General features: G+C 42.8%; 1 pseudogene across 1 annotated transcript in view; it reads right to left on the bottom strand.

Moving 5' to 3' along the window:
• The window catches only part of LOC311106168 (transcription elongation factor SPT6-like), a 37,259-nt pseudogene extending 14,189 nt beyond the window's left edge, over nt 1-23,070 (bottom strand). Inside the window, exons 1-22 of the transcript in view lie at nt 22,933-23,070; nt 21,789-21,988; nt 21,303-21,470; nt 20,887-21,017; nt 20,761-20,782; nt 19,320-19,386; nt 18,991-19,170; nt 18,669-18,739; nt 18,300-18,489; nt 18,119-18,203; nt 17,614-17,866; nt 16,498-16,599; nt 9,921-10,034; nt 9,737-9,826; nt 9,512-9,654; nt 8,972-9,117; nt 8,767-8,883; nt 8,384-8,513; nt 7,923-8,073; nt 5,233-5,387; nt 4,785-4,980; nt 4,385-4,524 (exon numbers count right to left, since the gene is read on the bottom strand). The product of the transcript in view is annotated as a transcription elongation factor SPT6-like (transcript). The remainder of the gene's footprint in view (nt 1-4,384; nt 4,525-4,784; nt 4,981-5,232; nt 5,388-7,922; nt 8,074-8,383; nt 8,514-8,766; nt 8,884-8,971; nt 9,118-9,511; nt 9,655-9,736; nt 9,827-9,920; nt 10,035-16,497; nt 16,600-17,613; nt 17,867-18,118; nt 18,204-18,299; nt 18,490-18,668; nt 18,740-18,990; nt 19,171-19,319; nt 19,387-20,760; nt 20,783-20,886; nt 21,018-21,302; nt 21,471-21,788; nt 21,989-22,932) is intronic.
• Nucleotides 23,071-23,324: the final 254 nt, after the last annotated feature.

The raw sequence follows: 23,324 nt of genomic DNA, 5'->3' as shown, positions 1-23,324 counted from the left end.
ATGCATCAGTCTGTGTGCAATGAATAAATATAATGTACAAGTTACACCTTTTGAATGCAATTACTGAAATAAATCAAGTTTTTCAAAATATTCTAATTTACTGACTTTTACCTGTATACAAAAGTATGTGGACACCCCTTCAAATTAGCGGATTCGGCAATTTCACCCACACTCGTTGCTGACAGGTGTATAAAGTCGAGCACACAGCCATGCAACCTCCATAGACAAACATTGGCTGTAGATTGCCCTTACTGAAGAGCTCAGTGACTTTCAACATGGAACCATCATAGGATGCCACCTTTCCAACAATGGCTCAGCCGCGAAGTGGTAGGCCACACAAGCTCATAGAACGGGACTGCTGAGTGCTGAAGCGCGTAAAAAACATCTGTCTTCGGTTGCAACACTCACTACCGAGTTCCAAACTGCCTCTGGAAGCAACGTCAGTACAAGAACTGTTCGTCAGGAGCTTCATGAAATGGGTTTTCAAGGCCGAGAAGCTGCACACAAGCCTACGATCACCATGCGCAATGCCAAGCGTCGGCTGGAGTGGTGTAAAACTTGCCGCCATTAGACTCTAGAGCAGTGGAAACGCATTCTCTGGAGTGATGAATCACGCTTTACCATCTGGCAGTCCAACGGACAAATCTGGGTTTGGCGAATGCCAGGAGAATGCTACCTGCCCCAATGCATAGTGCCAACTAAAGTTTGGTGGAGGAGGAATAATGGTCTGGGGCTGTTTTTCATGGTTCCGGCTAGGCCCCTTAATTTCAGTGAAGGGAAATCTTAACGCTACAGCATACAATGACATTCTAGACCAGGGGTGTCAAACTCATTTTAGCTCAGGGGCCACATGGAGGAAAATCTATTCCCAAGTGGGCCGGACCGGAAAAATCATGGTGTATATATAACTTAAAAACAACAACTTCAGATTGTTTTCTTTGTTTTAATACGATCAACATACAGCATAAAGCTGGAGCCTGAGGACAGTGTGTCCAAAATAGTACAAGCACAACATCACTATTAATTATAAAACACGTCAAGTTTATTTGAAAATTCTAAAGAAAAAGAACACACAAACACACAATGCCTCAGTGATTAACAGAACTGTTTCACAGATCACAGAACTATATCAGGGTGTCATTTCTCAGGCAGAAATGTAGATAAAAATAATGAAATCCTGTTCCCCAAACAAGTGCAAGAACCACAGAGTCAAGAATAGGTTAAATATACAAATAAAATAAAATCAATTAAAAACAATAGCACATCAACATAAAAACATATAAACATAAAGCTGGAGCCTGAGGACAGTGTCCAAAAGCACAACATCACTATTAATCATAAAACACCTCAAGTTATTTGAAAGTTCTGAGGACAAAGAACACACAAACACACAATGCCTCAGTGATTCACAGAAGTATATCACAGATCACAGAACTATATCAGGGTGTCATTTCTCAGGCAGAAATGTAGATAAAAATAATGAAATCCTGTTCCCCAAACAAGTGCAAGAACCACAGAGTCAAGAATAGGTTAAATATACAAATAGAAACAATTAAAAACAATAGCACATCAACATAAAAACATAAACATAAATCTGAAAGCGTTGCTCAAACTCCCGTAACAGTCCCGTTATTTTATCTTTGAACCGCTTCATCTCTGCCACATGTTGGGTCGCGCACACATTTTTCAGACAGGGGAAGTGAGCTGCATCACCACCGGCAAGTTGCGTCTCCCCCAATGACAGCTTCAACTTGAAAGAACGTATGCTGTCATAATACTGCGTGACAACTTTGTTGCGCCCTTGCAGCTGTTTGTTCAAGTTATTCAGGTGCTCTGTAACATCCACCATAAATGCAAGGTCCTGCATCCATTCTGCGGAATGAAATTCTAACACTGGTTTGCCCTTTTCTTCCATGAACTGTTCAATTTCTTCTCGTAAATCAAAGAAACGCCTCAGCACAGCACCTCGGCTTAACCATCTTACCTCAGTGTGGTATGGCAGGCCATAGATGTGGTCTTTCTCTCTGAGAAGGCTGTCAAACTGACGGTGATTCAGGCTTCTGGATCGGATGAAATTAACAGTTTGGATGACCACCTTCATGACGTTATCCATCTTTAATGACTTACAACACAAAGCCTCCTGGTGCAAAATACAGTGAAAAGTCAAAAAATCACATCCTTCATTTGCAGATTGCACTTTCTCTCTGAACTTTGTCACAACGCCTGCTTTTTTCCCGATCATTGAGGGCGCACCATCTGTAGCCAGGCTGACAGCGCGGGACCAGTCCACTCCGACCCTGTCCAGCGCGCCGACGAGTGCGGTAAAAATATCAGCTGCTGTCGTTGTATCTGTCATCGGCACCAACTCCACGAACTCCTCGGTGACGGTCAATGTGTCATCAACTCCGCGGATGAAAATGGCCAGTTGTGCAACATCTGTAATGTCCGTGCTTTCATCAATTGCAACCGAAAACGCAATAAATGACTTTACTTTTTGCTTCAACTGGCTGTCCAAATCCACTGAAAGATCGGAAATCCTGTCTGCAACTATGTTTCTTGTCAGGCTGATATTTGCAAAAGCCTGCCGCTTTTCAGGGCACACAATCTCCGCTGCCTTCATCATGCATGTTTTTACAAATTCACCCTCACTAAATGGTTTTGAAGCCACTGCGATTTCATTAGCAATGAGGTAGCTAGCTTTCACTGCAGCGTCACTGATGTCTCGGCTGTGAGTAAACACAGACTGCTGTTTCTTCAGACCCGCCAACAGTTCATTCACCTTCTCTCATCTCCGCTGTCCTTGAAAGTTGTCATATTTGTCGGCATGAAGACTCACATATTGGCGACGAAGGTTATATTCTTTCAGCACTGCAACATGCTCTGAACACACCAAACATACAGCTTTCCCATTCAATTCCGTGAATAAATAGGATGACCATTTTTCTTGGAACACTCTGCACTCTGCGTCCACTTTTCTCTTTTTTGACAGAGACATATTGGGGCAATGAGGGTGCCAAAGCACATAATGTTAAAAGTAGAAGCCGTAATAAATATCGCGGGCAAAACAAAGTAGCTCATTGGCTGCACGTGCTTGACCTACTTGCTCTGCCCCGGTATAAACAGTTTGCTTGCTTAACACAATTGCTATTGCGCCATCCAGTGGACGCAATTGGAACAGCAGTTTATTTTATAGAAAAATTGCAGCGCATTTTTATACTTTACCCAAAAAAAAAAAAAACTTCCAAAATCTTCCAAAAATCATCTCGCGGGCCTGATTAAACCCGTTTGCGGGCCTGATCCGGCCCGCGGGCCGTACGTTTGACACCCCTGTTCTAGACGATTCTGTGCTTCCAACTTTGTGGCAACAGTTTGGGGAAGGCCCTTTCCTGTTTCAGCATGACAATGCCCCTGTGCACAAAGCGAGGTCCATACAGAAATGGGTTGTCGAGATCGGTGTGGAAGAACTTGACTGGCCTTCACAGAGCCCTGACCTCAACCCCATCGAACACCTTTGGGATGAATTGGAACGCCGACTGCGAGCCAGGCCTAATCGCCCAACATCAGTGCCTGACCTCACTAATGCTCTTGTGACTGAATGGAAGCAAGTACCCGCAGCAATGTTCCAACATCTAGTGGAAAGCCTTCCCAGAAGAGTGGAGGCTGTTATAGCAGCAAAGGGAGGACCAACTCCATATTAATGCCCATGATTTTGGAATGAGATGTTCGACGAGCAGGTGTCCACATACTTTTGGTCATGTAGTGTATATCCAAATCGGACTTTAGTAACCACATTGTGGGCTGGATTTGACAAATATCTACATTGTTTGATCAGATTTGTTGAATGTGCGCCAATCCGGGGTCCTTCTATCCACCACGGTCTGCATTCCATTGACCTCTTTACCACATCTATTGACTGAATGCAATGTTGGTATATTGGCAGATCATTTGAAAAATGTATGGAATCATTCCTCTAAAACTTGCTGGCTAGCTTGCTAACAAACATACAGTGCAGATACATTCTTGAAATTCATTATTTTACACAATATTTTATCACAGCACTGGCAAACCATGGTTGACCAACTCCCTGACCAAAATGGCTGACCTTTATCCCATCATAAGAAGGTTCATGTCCATTCTAGTATTCTAATTCCTAATTCTATGGTCACAAACCATAAGTCATTCAATTTAGCTGACTGTAAAAGTGGTAAAGACAATGAACTGAAGGTAGTGTCAGTGTCCCAAATGACACCATATTCCCTATATGGTGCACTACTTTTGCCAAGAGATACACAGGGTCTAGTCAAAAGTAGTGCACTACATAGAGAATAGGATGCCATTTGGGACACACCCAAAGTGAAGTCAGAGACAGTGTGCAGTACTCTACCTGCTGGATGAGAAGGCCACTCCCAGCACGCGGATCCCTTTGCCCTGGGCCTCAGACATGAGCTCCTCGTCCTCCTCCACTTGTTGGTCGGGCCGATAGGGCGCCACCTTTAGCCAGTTATACAGCTTCCTGCTGCAGGCCTGAGGGGCGGGCAACCACTATCACAACACTGTAGCAGGCTCAACATATATCAATGCTCTGAGCCGCCTGCTTTGGAAAGTCAATACCAGAATAAGAAAATAAGTCATCAATACCACAGTAGCAACGACGTCACATCAATGTAAAGAAAATAAGAAGAAAAATCTAATGAAATGTTGAGGTAATGTCTTCACAATATATAATAATAGATGTTGCTGCAGAAGATGTATCCTCCTCCTTGGGTGTGTGTGTGGGGAGGTACCTTGATGACGTTCTCCTTTGCTTCTGCAATAAGCTTGTTCTTCAGCTCTTTTGCCATCTGCGGGTAAAGGAACTGTTTGAGGGAGCGTTCAATGGCCAGAGTGCGCTGTCTGTTCCACTCCTGAACCTGGTGGCTGAACTCGTCTCTGTAGTAAAACTGCTTTATCTCTTCATAGTACGCATGGTCACCTCCGTACCTGCTCAACAAACATAGTGATATAATGGATACTTGACTGACTCAGGACACTATACATGTAAACAGAGCACATTTTGGAATATATTTTTACATGTTATTAATATGTTATTACACAAAACTCAGAGGCTGCATCGCAAATGGCACCCTATTCCCTACATAATGCACTACACTATTTAGTGAATATGGTGCCATTTGGGATGCAAACTATGTTATTAATATGTTATTACACAATGTTATAATAACAAGCCCTCACCCCTTCACGCCAATCAGGTCAATACAGATGTTTATGGTGAGCAGGCCCTCTTCCTCTGCCTGCAACATCTTGAGGAACTGGTCTCCATTCAGCTCCTTTACAGGCTTGTTTTTCAGGTATTTAAAGGAGTAGCCATAATGGGCCTCATCCACATCCTATAGGAGAGATTAGACCACATACATGTATGGTAGAGTACTCCAAACTAGATAATGACATATTAATATATGCACTAACCGTAAGTCCCTCTGGATAAGAGTGTCTGCTAAATAACTCAAATGTAAAAATATGACTCAATGAAAAGAACATCACTTGTTTTTTCTATACAATATGTACAGTGCCTTCAGAAAGTATTCATACCCCTTGACTTATTCCACATGTTGTTGTGTTACTGCCTGAATTCTAAATGGATTACATTGATTTTGTTTATCTCACCCATCTACACACAATATCGCATAATGACAAAGTGAAAACATATTTTTTGAAATGTATTGAAAATGAAATACAGAAATATCTCATTCACATAAGAAGCACCTTTGGCGGCGATTACAGCTTTGAGTCGTCTTGGGTAGGTCTGTATCAGCTTTGCACATCTGGATTTGGGGATTTTCTCCCATTCTTCCTTGCATATTTTCTCAAGCTCTGTTAAGTTAGATGGGGAACGGCGGTGAACAGCAATCTTCAAGTCTTTCCACAGATTTTCAGTGGGATTCAAGTCTGGGCTTTGGCTGAGTGATAGATTAATTTGTATGGTTATTTTAATGACTAAAGTGTTCCACCCCGATAGTGTATAAAATGTGTAAACTGTGTTAGAGTTATAAGAAAATAGAACCACTAATAGGGAAGATGTTAGAAACTGCTGAAACATTCTATACTGTGGAAAGTTACAGGCCGCCAAAAGGTGGCCAGAGCAAAGTCCTTTGTGTGGACGCATATAAAAGGGTCTGTGTGTGTTTTTGGCGGGAGAGCGCTCTCATTGAATAAAGATGGCTGATCCCTTGCAGACTGGACAATTTGTTTAATTCATTCTTAACTAGAGTCTTACACCCTCTGGGGATTATTCAAAGTTTGAGTATTAGAGAAAGAATTCTCGTGACACTGAGCCACTTAAGGACTTTCACATTCTTGTTCTGAAGCCATTCCAGCGTTGCTTTGTCTGTATGCTTGGGGTCATTGTCCTGTTGGAACATAAATCTTTGCCCCAGTCTTAGGTCGTTTGCACTCTGAAGCAGGTTCTCATCAAGGATATGCCTGTATTTAGCTCCATTCATTGTTCCCTCTATCTTTACCAATCACCCAGTCCCTGCCGCTGAAAACCATCCCCATAGCATGATGCTGCACGGTAGGGGTGGTGTTAGACAGGTGACGAGCTGTGCCTGGTTTTCTCCAGACATAGCGTTTTTTTGCATTCAGGCAAAATAGTTAAATCTTTGTCTCATCAGACCACAGTATCTTTTGCCTTATGCTCTCAGAGTCTTTCACGTGCCTTTTTGCAAACTCCAGGCATGCTGTCATGTGCCTTTTTCTCAGGAGTGGCTTCCGTCTGGCCATTCTCCCATAAAGCCTAGATTGGTGAAGTGCTGTAGAGACTGTTGTCCTTCTGGCAGGTTTTTCCCATCTCAGCCAAGGAACTCTGTAGTTCTGTCAGAGTGGTCATTGGGTTCTTGGTCACCTCCCTGACCAAGGTCCTTCTTGCTTGGTTGCTTAGTTTGGTCGGACGGCCAGCTTTAGGCAGAGTCCATTTTTATTTATTTCCCAATGATGGAGAACACTGTGTGCTTAGAAACTTTCAACACTCTAGAAATTGTTTTATACCCTTCCCCAGATATATGCCTCATCACAATTCTATCTCGGCGAACTACAGACAGTTCCTTGAACTTCATGGTATAGTTTCTGCTCTGACATGCACTGTCAACTGTGGGACCTTAAATAGACAGGTGTGTTTCTTTCTAAATCATGTCCAAACAATTGAATTGGCCACAGGTGGACTCCAATCAAGTTGTAGCGACATCTCAAGGATGATAAAAGGTAATTGGATGCACCTGAGTTCATGTGGAGTGTATTTCATTTTCTAAAAATACAATATAAAACAAAAAAAAACACGTTTTCACTTTGTCAATATGAGGTATTGTGTGTAGATGGGTGAGATAAAAAATATATTTAATCAATTTTGAATTCAGACTGTAACAACAAAATGTGGAATAAGTCAAGGGGAATGAATAGGGAAAGTGGATAACTAGTCAGTTGCACATCTGAATGCATTCAACCAAAATGTGTCTTCCACATTTAACCCAACCCCTCTGAATCAGAGGAGCAGTGTGGGGGCTAACTGCCTTGCTCAAGGGCAGAACGGCAGATTTTTCCACCTTGCCGGATCAGGGATTCGAACAAGCAACCTTGCGGTTACAGTCCCAAAGTTCAAACCGCTAAGCTACCTGACGCCTCTGAAAGTATTGTATATCCCATGAAAGACCTAAATAAACCACTAATACAACCAACAAAGAAGTCGAGATAATTGCAGACTAGGGTTGCAAAATTTAGGTTTTCCAGGAAATCCTGGTAGAAGGATAAATGATTTATTGCTTATTCACTCCTGATTGCAGCAATCTTCCAACCGGGATTTCTGGAAAACCTGGGAATTTTTGGAACCTTACCGTGATTTTTCAACCCTATTGCAAATAGATGGTGTATACCTTCTTTCCCTTCTTGGTGGGTTTGATGTTGATCTTGGCTCTCTCCTGGAACGTCTGTCGGAGCACATGTCTGACTAGAGGCTCCCGAGCGATCTGCATGGCCACCATGTAGCGAGTCCCCTCCAGTACTGCCTCCGCTGTATTGAACTGGCTGCACAGGCAAAGAGAACAAATCAATCAATCAATCAATCAATTTTATTTTATATAGCCCTTCTTACATCAGCTAATATCTCGAAGATAACCCAAATGGTTGGGTTATCTTTATATGAAAGTGTATTCTGTATACATTTACGTCATTTAGCAGACGCTCTTATCCAGAGCGACTTACAGTTAGTGAGTGCATACATTTTCATACTGGCCCCCCGTGGGAAATGAACCCACAACCCTGGCGTTGCAAGCGCCATGCTCTACCAACTGAGCTACAGGGGACTACAATGTGCAATAATGTGTTGCTGGTTAACCTGCAGATGTAGTCCTTAGCCAGCTCCATTGGCTCAGCAGGAAACTGCTCTGTCTCGTGACGCTGGTAACTGTCACGTAGGTTCTCTCCAAACTGCTCTGGAGTCAGACCAAACTTCTTGGCCAGGCCATCTGATAAGAGAACCCTTTAAATGGTGGACTCAAAAACTGTTGCAAATACAGTCGGCTCGTGATACAGCAAGTGCACTTTGATTGGCAAACTCTGTTTAAGTACACTAGTCACAGTTTTTCAGTAGCACATTCTTTCGCAGGTTTTTGTATTATCACGAACTAACTGTATAGACCTGAGATGTATGGCACACAAATCTGTCTGTAATAGGTGCTGATAGTGACACCTACTGGACACACATGATAAAGCACTCACCCAGTCCTGCACCCTGGCAGATGCTGTACATATCCCTGCGAGATGCAAGCTTCAGGTCCGGCCCCTTCGGCTGCTCCTCTTCTTCCTCTTCCTCCTCCTCTACTTCCTGCTCATTACCTGCAAACAGAAGACATGAGAATTACTCTGATGAGGGCAAAAGTCCACAGTGCTTTCACGATCTTACAATATATAATCTAAATTGTACCATCTTCATCCACTTCTTTGATCTTCTTCAGCTTCTTCTTGCTGGACCTGGCTGCATTCTGCATCTTTGGAATATCCCGGCCATAGTACAGCAGGAAATGGTTGTAGACGTCGCTCAGTTCATCACTAGACTGGACATCCTTCAGCCTTGTCAGACAAACATAATCAGGTCAGCATTGTGATACAACAAAGATAATAAAGGTGTCATAACATGACATTTATATTTTAGTCATTTAGCAGACGCTCTTATCCAGAGCAACTTACAGGAGCAATTAGGGTTAAGTGCCTTGCTCAAGGGCACATCGACAGATTTTTCACCTAGTCGGCTCGGGGATTAGAACCAGCGACCTTTCGGTTACTGGCACTACGCTCTTAACCACTAAGCTACCTGCCGCCCCTGGACTAGCGTACTGTCCAGGGGGTGTACTTGTTACATCAAGCTGCCTCACACTACAGAAACAGGAGATAGGCTCCTGCCCTATGGTCCGTTCTGGCTCAGACAAGGCATACTTACAAACATGTTTGACATGACAAGCCTTACCTCTCTAAATCTGAAGTGTCTAGTGGTCGAATGCCATCAGACAGTGGCTTATCTGGGTCTGCTGAGATCTGTTCAAACTGGTATCCCTGCATCTTCTGGAACAAGCGTCTCAGGTTCTGTTTGCGGGTTTTCAGCTGGGTCCACTGAGGAGGAATGACAGTCCCACATTAAACAGAATAAATTAAGGGATAAAGTTAACAAAAATCCAATACTACAGTATATTACCTTCTCATCCCACTGCCAAACCTTCCACAGATCATTGATATTGAGTTCAGGCTCCACATACTCTTTCCTGTAGAACGCTATGAACGGAACCTAGAGGTGAAACAATAAAAGACAGTTGTATGAACTGTGAAAAATTATATGGAAGAACTCAACTTTACCTACGGTAATAGAGGGACTGTAATACCTCAAAGTGTTGGTTTCTCATGAAATTCAAAGCCTCTTTTATCTTCTGGATGGTGCTGGGGCCTTTTCTGCTGAAGGTAGTGGTTGGACCTCTGTCCAAATAGTCTGTGTTCTCCTGAAAACACAGAATATTTTATTTAAAAAACACAAGCATTTTAAAAACAGACCTACAGTGCATTCGGAAAGTATTCAGACCCCTTCCCTTTTTCCACATTTTGTTACGTTACAGCCTTATTCTAAAATGGATTCAATAAATGTTTTCCCTCATCTATCTACACACAATACCCCATAATGACAAAGCGAACACAGGTTTTTAGAAATTTTAGCAATACCTTATAGTGGCTTGCGAAAGTATTCACCCCCCTTGGCATTTTTCCTATTTTGTTGCCTTACAACCTGGAATTAAAATGGATTGTTGGGGGGTTTGTATCATTTGATTTACACAACATGCCTACCACTTTGAAAATGCAAAATATTTTTTCTTGTGAAACAAACAAGAAACAGAAAACTTGAGCGTGCATAACTATTCACCCCCCCAATGTCAATACTTTGTAGAGCCACCTTTTGCAGCAATTACAGCTCTATAAGCTTGGCACATCTAGCCACTGGGATTTATGCCCATTCTTCAAGGCAAAACTGCTCCATCTCCAAAATGGATGGGTTCCGCTGTTGTACAGCAATATTTAAGTCATACCACAGATTCTCAATTGGATTGAGGTCTGGGCTTTGACTAGGCCATTCCAAGATATTTAAATGTTTCCCCTTAAACCACTCGAGTGTTGCTTTAGCAGTATGCTTAGGGTCATTGTCCTGCTGGAAGGTGAACCTCCGTCCCAGTCTCAAATTCCCTCAAGAATTTCCCTGTTTTTAGCACCATCCATCATTCCTTCAATTCTGACCAGTTTCCCAGTCCCTGCTGATGAAAAACATCCCCACAGCATGATGCTGCCACCACCATGCTTCACTGTGGGGATGGTGTTCTCGGGGTGATGAGAGGTGTTGGGTTTGCGCCAGACATAGCGTTATCCTTGATGGCCAAAAAGCTCAATTTTAGTCTCATCTGACCAGAGTACCTTCTTCCATATGTTTGGGGAGTCTCCCACATGCCTTTTGGCAAACACCAAACACGTTTGCTTATTTTTTTCTTTAAGCAATGGCTTTTTTCTGGCCACTCTTCCGTAAAGGCCAGGTCTGTGGAGTGTACGGCTTAATGTGGTCCTATGGACAGATACTGCAATCTCCGCTGTGGAGCTTTGCAGCTCCTTCAGGGTTATCTTTGGTCTCTTTGTTGCCTCTCTGATTAATGTCCTCCTTGCCTGGTCCGTGAGTTTTGGTGGGCGGCCCTCTTTTGGCAGGTTTGTTGTGGTGCCATATTCATTCCATTTTTTTTAATAATGGATTTAATGGTGCTCCGTGGGATGTTCAAAGTTTCAGATATTTTTTTATAACCCAACCCTGATCTGTACTTCTCCACAACTTTGTCCCTGACCTGTTTGGAGAGCTCCTTGGTCTTCATGGTGCCGCTTGCTTGGTGGTGCCCATTGCTTAGTGGTGTTGCAGACTCTGGGGCCTTTCAGAACAGGTGTATATATACTGAGATCATGTGACAGATTATGTGACACTTAGATTGCACACAGGTGGACTTTATTTAACTAATTATGTGACTTCTGAAGGTAATTGGTTGCACCAGATCTTATTTAGGGGCTTCATAGCAAAGGGGGTGAATACATATGCACGCACCACTTTTCCGTTATTTATTTGTTATAATTTTTTGAAACAAGTAATTTTTTTCATTTCACTACACCAATTTGGACTAATTTGTGTATGTCCATTACATGAAATCCAAATAAAAATCAATTTAAATTACAGGTTGTAATGCAACAAAATAGGAAAAACAACAAGGGGGATGAATACTTTCGCAAGGCACTGTATTTACATAACTATTCAGACCATTTGCTATGAGACTCGAAATTGAGCTCAGGTGCATCCTGTTTCCATTGATCATCCTTGAGATGTTTCTTCAACTTGATTGGAGTCCACCTGTGGTAAATTCAATTGATTGGACATGATTTGGAAAGGCACACACCTGTCTATATAAGGTCCCACAGTTTACAGTGCATGTCAGAGCAAAAACCAAGCCATGAGGAATTGTCCGTAGAGCTCCGAGACAGGATTGTGTCGAGGCACAGATCTGGGGAAGGGTACCAAAACATTTCTGCAGCATTGAAAGTCCCCAAGAACACAGCGGCCTCCATCATTCTTAAATGGAAGAAGTTTGGAACCACCAAGACTCTTCCTAGAGCTGGCCGCCCGGCCAAACTGAGCAATCGGGGGAGAAGGGCCTTGGTCAGGGTGGTGACCAAGAACCCGATGGTCACTCTGACAGAGCTCCAGAGTTCCTCTGTGGAGATGGGAGAACCTTCCAGAAGGACAACCATCTCTGCAGCACTCCACCAATTAGGCCTTTATGGTAGAGTGGCCAGACGGAAGCCACTCCTCAGTAAAAGGCACATGACAGCCCGCTTGGAGTTTGCCAAAAGGCACCTAAAGGACTCTCAGACCATGAGAAACAAGATTCTCTGGTCTGATGAAACCAAGATTGAACTCTTTGGCCTGAATGCAAAGCGCCACGTCTGGAGGAAACCTGGCACCGCTCATCACCTGTCCAATACCATTCTTACGGTGAAGCATGGTGGTGGCATTATCATGCTTTGGGGATGTTTTTCAGTGGTAGGGACTGGGAGACTAGTCAGGATCGAGGGAAATATGAACGGAGCAAAGTACAGAGAGATCCTTGATGAAAACCTGCTCCAGACCACTCAGGACCTCAGACTGGCTTCGGGACAAGTCTCTGAATGTCCTTGAGTGGCCCAGCCAGAGCCCGGTCTTGAACCCGGTCTAACATCTCTGGAGAGTCCTGAAAATAGCTGTGCAGCAACACTCCCCATCCAACCTGACAGAGCTTGAGAGGATCTTCAGAGAAGAATGGGAGAAACTCCCCAAATACAGATGTGCCAAGCTTGTAGCGTCATACCCAAGAAGACTCGAGCCTGCAATCGCTGCCAAAGGAGCTTCAACAAAGTACCCACTACAGAATGGCGCCGGAGAAGATGGCTGCCGTTTTACAGCCCTCTAACCAATTGTACTATTATGTGTGTTTTTCCGCGTTATTTGTAATTTATTTTGTACATAATGTTTCTGCCATCGTATCTTATAACCAAAAAGAGCTTCTGGATATCAGGACAGCGATTACTCACCTCGTATTGGACGAAGATTTTTTCTTCAACGAGGCGTCCGCGAAGGATATCCTACAGACACCCGACAAGGCCCAAATCCCCGTCATTCGCATGAGAAAGAGACAGAGATATTGTGGACGTAGGTCGGGGTGCCTTGTAAGGATCCGACGGCAAGCGAGTAAACTGCCTCTCCCATCAATCCTATTAGCCAATCTTCAATCATTTGAGAATAAATTGGATGACCTAAGATTACGGTTATCCTACCAACGGGACATTAAAAACTGTAATATCTTATGTTTCACTGAGTCGTGGCTTAATGTCGACATGGACAACATACAGCTAGCGGGCTATACGCTACATCGGCAGGATAGAACGGCTGACTCCGGTAAGACAAGGGGTGGCGGTCTGTGTATATTTGTAAACAACAGCTGGTGCACAAAATCTAATACTAAGGAAGTCTCGAGGTTTTGCTCGCCTGAGGTAGAGTATCTTATGATAAGCTGTAGACTACACTATTTACCAAGAGAGTTTTCATCTATATTTTTAATAGCTGTCTATTTACCACCACAAACCAATGCTGGCATTAAGATTGCACTGAATGAGCTGTATAAGGCCATTAGTGAACAGGAAAACGCTCATCCAGAGGCAGCGCTCCTAGTGGCCGGGCACTTTAATGCAGGGAAACTTAAATCCGTTCTACCTAATTTCTACCAGCATGTTAAATGTGCAACCAGAGGAAAAAAAAACTCTAGACCACCTTTACTCCACACACAGAGATGCATACAAAGCTCTCCCTCGCCCTCCATTTGGCAAATCTGACCATAACTATATCCTCCTGATTCCTGCTTATAAGCAAAAACTAAAGCAGGAAGCACCAGTGATTCAGTTAATAAAAAAGTGGTCAGATGACGCAGATGCTAAGCTACAGGACTGTTTTGCTAGCACAGACTGGAACATGTTCCGGGATTCTTCAGATAGCATTGAGGAGTACACCACATCAGTCACTGGCTTCATCAATAAGTGCATCGATGATGTTGTCCCCACAGTGACCGTACGTACATACCCCAGCCAAAAGCCATGGATTACAGGAAACATCCGCACTGAGCTAAAGGGTAGAGCTGCCGCTTTCAAGGAGCGGGACTCTAACCCGGACGCTTATAAGAAATCCTGCTATGCCCTCCGACGAACCATCAAACAGGCAAAGAGTCAATACAGGACTAAGATTGAATTGTACTACACCGGCTCTGACGCTCGTCGGATGTGGCAGGGCTGGAAAACTATTACAGACTACAAAGGGAAGCACAGCCGCGAGCTGCCCAGTGACACAAGACTTCCAGACGAGCTAAATCACTTCTATGCTCGCATCGAGGCAAGCAACACTGAAGCATGTATGAGAGCACCAGCTGTTCCGGATGACTATGTGATCACGCTCTCCGTAGCCGATGTGAGTAAGACTTTTAAGCAGGTCAACATTCACAAGGCCGCAGGGCCAGATGGATTACCAGGACGTGTACTCCGAGCATGTGCTGACCAACTGGCAAGTGTCTTCACTGACATTTTCAACATGTCCCTGACTGAGTCTGTAATACCAACATGTTTCAAGCAGACCACCATAGTCCCCGTGCCCAAGGACACTAAGATAACCTGCCTAAATGATAACCTGCGTCTGTAGCTATGAAGTGCTTTGAAAGGCTGGACATGGCTCACATCAACACCATTATCCCAGAAACCCTAGACCCAATCCAATTTGCATACCGCCCCAACAGATCCACAGATGATGCAATCTCTACTGCACTCCACACTGCCCTTTCCCACCTGGAAAAGAGGAACCCCTACGTGAGAATGCTATTCATTGACTACAGCTCAGCATTCAACACCATAGTGCCCTCAAAGCTCATCACTAAGCTAAGGATCCTGGGACTCAACACCTCCCTCTGCAACTGGATCCTGGACTTCCTGACGGGCCGCCCCCAGGTGGTAAGGGTAGGTAACAACACATCTGCCACACTGATCCTCAACACGGGGGCCCCTCAGGGGTGCGTGCTCAGTCCCCTCCTGTACTCCCTGTTCACCCATGACTGCAGGGCCAGGCACGACTCCAACACCATCATTAAGTTTGACGACGACACAACAGTGGTAGGCCTGATCACCGACAACGATGAGACAGCCTATAGGGAGGAGGTCAGAGACCTGGCCGTGTGGTGCCAGGATAACAACCTCTCCCTCAACGTGACCAAGACAAAGGAGATGATTGTGGACTACAGGAAAAAAAAGAGGACTGAGCACGCCCCCATTCTCATCGACGGGGCTGTAGTGGAACAGGTTGAAAGCTTCAAGTTCCTTGGTGTCCACATCACCAACGAACTATCATGGTCCAAACACACCAAGACAGTCGTGAAGAGGGCACGACAAAGCCTATTCCCCCTCAGGAGACTGAAAAGATTTGGCACGGGTCCTCAGATCCTCAAAAAGTTCTACAGCTGCACCATCGAAAGCATCCTGACTGGTTGCATCACCGCCTGGTATGGCAACTGCTCGGCCTCCGACCGCAAGGCACTACAGAGGATAGTGTGTACGGCCCAGTGCATCACTGGGGCCAAGCTTCCTGCCATCCAGGACCTCTATACCAGGCGGTGTCAGAGGAAGGCCCTCAAAATTGTCAAAGACTCCAGCCACCCTAGTCATAGACTGTTCTCTCTGCTACCGCACGGCAAGCGGTACCGGAGTGCCAAGTCTAGGTCCAAAAGACTTCTCAACAGCTTCTACCCCCAAGCCATAAGACTCCTGAACAGCTAATCATGGCTACCCGGACTATTTGCACTGCCCCCCCCACCCCCACCCCATCTTTTTACGCTGCTGCTACTATGTTAATTATTTATGCATAGTCACTTTAACTCTACTCACATGTACATATTACTTCAACTACCTCAACTAGCCGGTGCCCCCGCACATTGACTCTGCACCGGTACCCCCCTGTATATATAGCCTCCCTACTGTTATTTTATTTTACTTCTGCTCTTTTTTTCTCAACACTTTTTTGTTGTTATTTTATTTTACTTTTTTATTAAAAATAAATGCACTGTTTGTTAAGGGCTGTAAGTAAGCATTTCACTGTAATGTCTGCACCTGTTGTATTCGGCGCATGTGGCCAATAAAATTTGCTTTGATTTGATTTGAGAACCAATTTAAACCAATTTAATCCATTTTAGAATAAGGCTGTAATGTAACAAAATGTGGAAAAAATGAATTGGTCTGAATACTTTCCGAATGCACTGTAGACTGTAGCATCAACTTTAACTAATTGTCTTATGAGACCTAGCTAAAAGATCCTCACTCCAGTACCTGCATGGATATGGTGAGAGTAGAGAAGGCATTCCTATAGATCCACTCAGCCTCCTGTTCCAGCTCATCATCCTCTGCAGGCTTCACACAAGTGGAGCGCAACTAAACAAATTAAATGTACAGATTATTGTATGGGACAATATACAACGTTTTTGAGAAAGATAATTAGACATTTTGTATTTTATTTAGTAAATGGTATTTATTGGTTTCTTTTCATTTTGATAAGAGATGAAAATGTAATGAATTTAAGGTTATTTGTGGATGTAATAATCAAAGTGTACCGATTTTAAGGTTGTGTCATTATATTTGGGGTGGTGTGGGGTCACGAGAAACTATTGTGAAAAAAATCTGGTCTGCAAAGATTCTTGCTGAATAATTTTTTAAAATATATTTTTTCTTTATTTCACCTTTATTTAACCAGGTAAGCCAGTTGAGAACAAGTTCTCATTTACAACTGTGACCTGGCCAAGATAAAGCAAAGCTGTGCGATAAAAACAACAACAACACAGAGTTGCATATGGAATAAACAAAACGTACAGTCAATAACACAATAGAAAATATATATACAGTGTGTGCAAATGTAGTAAGTTATGGAGGTAAGGCAATAAATAGGCCATAGTGCCAAATAATTACAATTTAGTATTAACACTGGAGTGATAGATGTGCAGAAGATGATGTGCAAATAGAGATTCTGGGGTGCAAATGTCCAAAATAAATAACAATGTAAATAACAATATGGGGATGAGGTAGTTGGGTGGGCTAATTACAGATGGGCTGTGTACAGGTGCAGTGATCGGTAAGCTGCTCTGACAACTGATGCTTAAAGTTAGTGAGAGAGGTAAGTGTCTCTAGCTTCAGAGATTTTTGCAGTTCGTTCCAGTCATTTGCAGCAGAGAACTGGAAGGAATGGCGGCCAAAGGAGGTGTTGGCTTTGGGGATGACCAGTGAGATATACCTGCTGGATCTAAGATAAGGCGAGGATTTGCCTAGTTTGAATACCACTGGGCTACAGAGTCAAGCCCTTAACAGTTATAGGTGAATTTCAGGCGCTCACGTGTCCCTATGACTATGAATATGTCCCAAATGGCACCCTATTTCCTATAGAAGTATACACACCTGGAACCTCTCTGGCATGTCAGTGGAGCGGATCTCATTGTCCTGGTCCGTCATGTGACTGCTCTCCAGCTCGCTGGGCTCATAGATCTCAAAGATACTGCGTCGGCCCACCCTCTTCTTGGCTTGCTTCTTGGGCCGGTCCCATGACTCTTCATCTGCATCCTCCTCCTCCTCTGCATTTTCATAGGCTTCAGTGTCAAACTCGGCAAAGTCAAAGTCCCCTCCGAATATCTCCTGGGCCTCCTGAAGGGCTCTGTAAAAAGGGAGTGGTGCTCAGTATTAAATAATGCAGATGAGTAAAGGTAAACATGGCTCTGTCCCAAACGGCACCCTATTCCCTTTATAGTGCACTACTTTTAAGGGAATAGGGTGCCATTTGGGACACATCTAACATATCAAATTCTATTGCACAGATAGGACTTCTTACTTTCGGGTGAGCTTGCAGGTGGAGAGGCTACTGCAAATGGGGAACTAAGTAATTAAATTAAATGTCAGAATCACTTACGCATCTGTATATCCAGGCAGCTTCTTCCTCCACTTGGGTTTCTTCAAGGGCTGTCCGTCATCATCCACAATAAAGTCATCGATATCTGAGGAAAAAAAATATTTTCAAATGGCTTTTTAAAAAGCTGCTAACTCAAAACCACTCCACTGTTTATAGATGAAGCAACTGCAATGTTTCATACCAGACTCTTCATCGTCCTCCTCCTCATCCTCCCTGGGATGCAAAGGCACATCCAATGCCTCGCCCTCATCCGCTCCTGTCCCCATGAAGATCTCATCCGCTATCATGTTCTTCTCATGGGCCTCCCTGACGTCGTCATCTCCCTCCTCATCCTCATCGTCCGACATGTCTCGCAAACGACGGAACTTTTGCTGTTTATGGGGATAAGGAAGGAGTAGAGGTATCAGAAAAACATTTTAGTCAATCTCCTTTTACATACTATTTTTAGAGAGTGGGACTTTGGGACATGACATGAGACCTCAGCTGTGTGCTATACAATGTCCATGATGACAATGCATTTTGCTTGCCATAATGGCATCGAAATATTTACCCTTTTCACTTTTACTCCCAAATTCTCCTCAATGAGATCAATATCATCATCATCCAAGCGGTCGTCAAAGCCTGTAGACAGAAAACGGAAGATACTCAAACACCAAAGGTGATTATTGTTGGTACACATGATTCTGCTTCACACTGTTTGGTGTAACAAATCATGAAGGCTTGAATCTGAATGGGCAAAATTTAATCAAAGGGTTTACGCCATTATAGTTTATTCAAAGCCTGAAGAGATAGCCTACAATGTGGCTAGGAAGCAATCACAATGCAGCCCAGACAGCAATAAATACAGGACCAATTTATGAATGACCACTTACTTCTCTTCCTCTTATGGTGTCCAATTTCCTCCCCAGAGTCACTATCTCCTTCTTTATCTCTCTTCCCTTCCTTCTCCTCCTCTTCCTCTCCCTCCCCTTCATCCACACCATCATCAATCAGACCACGGAGGTTTCCATCATCATCTTGGTCCTCTGTATTCTCCTCTTCCTCCTCCTCATCTAAGTCACAAATCAAGAAGTTGTACATCAAGTAAGATGACACATGACATTGTGTGTAGCCTGCACATTGTTACCATTGATCTTATTTAGGGTCATTGTGATGATAAACTGTCAAGGGACATCTTTGAAATGAAAACAAAATTATTCACATGCTGTACTCCCAAATTCCTCCTCAGACTCCTCTGCTTCACTCGCGATGAAATCCATGTTTAGGGACTGTTGAAGAGATAATAAACAACATGATTTTCATTAGCTGGTTGAGTCAAATAACATTCTTTGGAAATAATGCTATGGGACATGACATAGGACAAAATTACTCCAAAAACGTTAACTAATTTATTACACCATATTTGACAGTTTAAATGTTTTAAAGTATGGCTATGTCATAAGAAAATCTTATTGTAAACAATGAAATATTAGGCTACAATAAACTATGATGACAAGACGCTGCTGTCTGCCATGGCTGACTGGTAAAGATGCAGAATATTATTAACGTTATAGCCAGGAAGCGAGGACATTGCTAGATATCAAAAGGTTTAGCTAGTTAGCGACAATAGAAATGCATATAACTTTGCAAATAATCAAAGGTGACCTTAGCTATCCAACGGATATCAGGCTGGAGCTGCAGGTAGCAATCTTCTTAGCTACAACAAGATAGCTAGCTAGCTTGCATAACAACAATGGAAAGAAATGGCTACCGAGCTAGCCCCATCTATTGTAGCTATCATACAGCTGTATTGCCAGAAACAGCTGGCTGACTCCCATTGCCCATAACCGTACATACCTATGCGACAGGAGTCAGGACTGGCTCCTTTTTAAATTGACTGATTAGCAAAGCGGGATATGGAAAATAGATTCATTTCCCAACAACCAAAATGTGTTAGCTAGCAAGGCGCAAACAAATTTCCAAGACTGGAACACAGAAAAATCCCTCAAATTCTAAATGAAGGCGAGGCACGTCACAGATTAACATAGCTCTCCTTGGATGGTAGAGTGCAATCCTTGCAAAATACTTTTCAAAGTCTTCGTGTATTCTTTTTCTAGTGTTATGGTATGCAACATAAAACAGTTTGTTTTTGCATTACTATTCGATGACTTTTTGTAATATTTTTAAAGTAACATAGAAAATGTTATTCAGTTTAATTGGACCTTGTGTTTACTGTATTATATAATCAACTCCAGAACACAAAATTCACTTCAAATATAACTTTATTTTAGTGTTGTTACACAATGTCACAGAAAATTGAATTTATCTGAAGCTCACAATTTCAAGTATCAGATTGTAACGGGCTATAATAATCAGAACCAAAATCACAATTAAAAAACTCCACAATCCTACAGTTTTAAACCAACTTTAAATCATCTTTGAGATGATCAAGGTGCATCAGATTCCTCCTGCAGGACTGCTCTATGACACTTGCTACACAGGTCGCATTTGAACATCTCCAATCTAGATATGCAAAGAGTACAGTAGTTGTAATTTGTGAAATTATGGAAAACTTTCCCCCATTCATTCAAACATTGATTGAAGTGATCAGAGTGTGCAGAGAATACTGAGACAGACATATGATAGACAAGTGTCCTACTTACGTGAACATGTGGCGGGATGTGCCTAAAACATACAGTACGTTACAACACTGGCAATGTCGACTGCTTCCAAACACTGTAGGAAGGCAGTAGAATTATAACGTACACATTCAAAAACAATCGTATAGCCTGTATGCACAGATATCATTATTATTGTTATTATTCACCTTCATATTGTCGTAGGTAGCAGCAGCCTTCTCTGGATGGAGGCTGTGAAGCCGGAAAGCATATTCTGTTTCCACCATACCAGGAGATATACACTGTCCAGAGGAAAACAGAAAAACTGGGTTAGTGTCAGTTATACATTAGATGTCTCTAACGATTACATTATGCATTAGCTAGATAAATATGTTGATTTTAAACATCAATGTGGTATGTTGCCAATAATAGAACACCATTGTTTTCAGTAGTGTACTGTTGGTGTACTGTACTCACAATATGATAAATCAGCACAATTCAGTGCTGGGTGGCTACGGACGATTTATCATCTCATTTACAATAGAATGAAATCTTTCTAATAAAAATACTAGGAATAAATAACTTACCGTGGCTCGAATGTGGGTTTTAGCCTCTCGCAGCTCTTGCCGCAGCTCCTCTGTCAGGGCAGTCACAGCTGTTTATATTTATGATGTGTCCATCATCCACCTTCCTCTCCCTTCATACATAGACTGGTATGCCTCTCGTGTGCAGATAGACAATGCAATGATTTTCACCTGTAAAATACATCCGTTAAATATCAATGTGATATTAAATGATGGAGTGCATGACACAGAACGTGACGCCATCCCTTGTTTTTTTTGTTTTTTTTTTATAAATATGGATAGTGACATTAACACAGAGATTAAAATGTACATCAATAACAAATGCTTTTAAATGATGGAAGCATGACACAGAATAGCGACAATAATCCCTTGCTTTTTGACTGTAAATCGCTCGAGTGTCTTCTAAATCACTTAAATTAAAAATAAACAAATATATAAATATGGACAGCAGTTGACATAAACACAGAGATCATTGAGAGTCGCACCTACATCAATCATTTTCCTCCAGCCATCTGTTTTGCCATTCAACAGTGGCTCTGGATGGGCCAGGCCAGCATTGTTGATGACCACATCCACTCCCTGATGGAGAGTCTTGATGGCAGAGAACATGGAAAGGATATTCTCAGGTCACATTTGTAGGGAACAATGGTGCCACTATGCCCATTGCTCTGATACTCTGCTGGCAGTTTCTAAAATCAAGAGGTACGAGGACTTCATGCACTATGTTCCATAGGTTAAAATGCCGTGGTGAAGCCTGTGGGGATCTATTTTCTCATAGCTGGATGTGATGACTACCTTGGAAGGAATGCATTGATGATTAAGTATGAAGGGTTTGTACTGTACTGATATAAATTGTTTCCCCTAACAAGCTGTGATTAATGTGAGGAGCTGTTTTAGGGAGTAGGGGGAGATAAGAACTTGTGTCTCAAAATATTAGACTACACTGCCTCTTTGTGATCTGTGAACCGTCCAAGGACGTGTACTGCAAAAGTGCTGACTTTCTGGATAAGTTGCAAAACAACTAGACACCTGGCAACAGTGGAGCGCCAAGGGTCTGGGACCAGCCTGTGCGCCAACGGATTGGCTGAGTAAGTCTAAACCACGCTCAGTCTCTACTCTGATTGGCCAGCAGGGAGCGGGAACTATCTCTGTCCGAGTATTTTAAGAAGAACTCATAACAATGGCTTAGTTCTCTGAGTGCCCTGCGAGGTATTTCAGTGGACCCGTATATACGAACATCATATTTACCATTGAAGTGGTTTGCATTAATTAAAATACTAGTCTATTTAGAAGACGTGTATTGACCTCTTTTGTTCCTAATACCAGATTTGAATTGACGCAATTTAACAAGCCATATGAGAATAATTCACAAATGTGCTTCATTTGACACAGAATGTTTTCTACAATATCATATTCTAGTGTGAGGACTGTGGAACACATCATAAAAGTAATGAAACCGTTTGCAAAGAATACTTCACAATTTACATAGATCAGGCGTCATTAGACTGTAGTAAGCTATAATAGCTTGTTAATGTTAATAATGTTAGGCTCCTTTAGTCCAATATTGGGCTAAGATAGTAGAATAGTAGCCTAGTCATCACAATTGAAATAGTAGCAACAACAAATAGGCTACACTTACGCTTTGCGTCACATCACATGGCCCACAGCAGACAACCTTCATGCGGTGCTGGACAAGAGCCTTGCAAATAGCCGCTCCGATTCCAACAGAAGCCCCAGTAACAAGCGCCACTCTATCTTTCCAGCGATCCATAGACTAAGCTCTCTGTCTGCCAATAAAAAGATGTGTGTTAACTTAAAATACATTTCAGAGAACACAGGACCTGATGGTTTCACCATTTTTGATAGACCTTTTGACCTAAGGAGAGTTGAATATGTAAATCCCTTTACAATAAATTGATGTTAACTATAAAAGTGTAGGTAGGCTAAATCATGTTTATGATCAGGGAAAGGAAACAATATAAGGACATTACATTTTACCAGACGCTCTTATCCAGAGTGAGTGCA

The sequence above is a fragment of the Coregonus lavaretus genome (genome assembly GCF_964263955.1).
Source record: "Coregonus lavaretus genome assembly, chromosome: 30".
Taxonomy (NCBI): Eukaryota; Metazoa; Chordata; class Actinopteri; order Salmoniformes; family Salmonidae; genus Coregonus; species Coregonus lavaretus.
This window is presented reverse-complemented; position numbering and strand designations above follow the sequence as displayed.